Consider the following 1,362-nt stretch of genomic DNA (forward strand, 5'->3'; position numbering starts at 1 on the left):
ACGTGGTCTTCTAAACTCTCGTTCCACGTACTTCTCTTGTGTGCGCGTTCTGAATTGGCAAGGAAAGACACACGCGAAACAAAAGATGATGTGCATCTTGGTCTTGCGCTTCTGGCTGCGTAACAGGTTGCAGAAAGAAACAATCTCTCCAGACATGCACTGAAAAAAACACGGACATATAGGACATATGAGCTGCTTTATATTGAATCAGACCCTCGGTCCATCAAAGTCAGTCTTGTCTACTCAGACTGGCAGTGGCTCTCCAGGGTCTCAAGCTGAGTTTTTCATACCTATTTGCCTGGACCCTTTTTAGTGGAGATGCCGGGGATTGAAGATGCTCAGTCACTGAGCCACCGTCCCTCCCCTGACTGGCAGCAGCTCTCCAGGGTCTTAAGCTAAGGTTTTCATTCCTACTTGCCTGGACCCGTTTTAGTTGGAGATGCCAGGGATTGAACCTGGGACCATCTGCTTACCAAGCAGATGCTCTACCCACTGAGCCACCGTCCCTCCCCTACAAACAAACTTGGAGGAGAAAAGAATCCATTTTCAGAGAATTACCTTGCAGTCAGAACATCAGAAGAGCCCTGCTGGATCAGACCAGTGAGGGTCCATCTAGTCCAGCATCCTGTCTCACACGGTGCTTTAGTGCAGTGGTTAGGAGCAGTGGACTTTAATCTGGAGAACTGGTTTGATTCCCCACTCCTCCGCTTGAAGCCAACTGGGTGACCTGGATTGGTCACGATTGTTTCAGAGCTCTCTCAAGCCCCACCTACCTCACAGGGTGTCTGTTGTGGGGAGAGGAAGGGAAGGTGATTGTAAGCCACTCTGAGACTCCTCTAAGTAGTGAAAAGTGGGGCATAAAAACCAACTCTTCTCTTCTCCTCCTCTGGATGGCCAGCAACAGGACAGAGAGGCTGAGGCTTTCCCCTGAGAAGAGAGCCATCAGAAGAGCCCCGCTGGATCAGACCAGGGAGGGTCCATCTAGCTTAGCATCCTGTCTTACATAGTGGCCAATCAGTTTCCCTGGAAACCAACAACAAGCCAGAGAGGCCAAGGACTTCTGATAAGAATGTAAGAGCAGCCCTAGTGGATCAGACCAGTGAGGGTCTGTCTAGTCCAGCATCCTTTATTACGCAGTGGTAAACCAGTTATTCTGGAGGGCCAACAATAGAGCAGAGAGGCTGAGGCCTGCCCCAGTAAGAACATAGGAGAAGCCCTGCTGGATTAGACCAGTGGTCTGTCTAGTACAGCATCCTTCCTTACACAGTGGCCAAGCAGGTGTTCTGTTCCTCTTTAATGTTTTGAGCACTTTTTGTAACCATTTCTTTGGATCAAAAGTCTACCAGCTGTATCCATGTTCTT

This window comes from Heteronotia binoei, chromosome 20, assembly GCF_032191835.1.
Source record: "Heteronotia binoei isolate CCM8104 ecotype False Entrance Well chromosome 20, APGP_CSIRO_Hbin_v1, whole genome shotgun sequence".
Taxonomy (NCBI): Eukaryota; Metazoa; Chordata; class Lepidosauria; order Squamata; family Gekkonidae; genus Heteronotia; species Heteronotia binoei.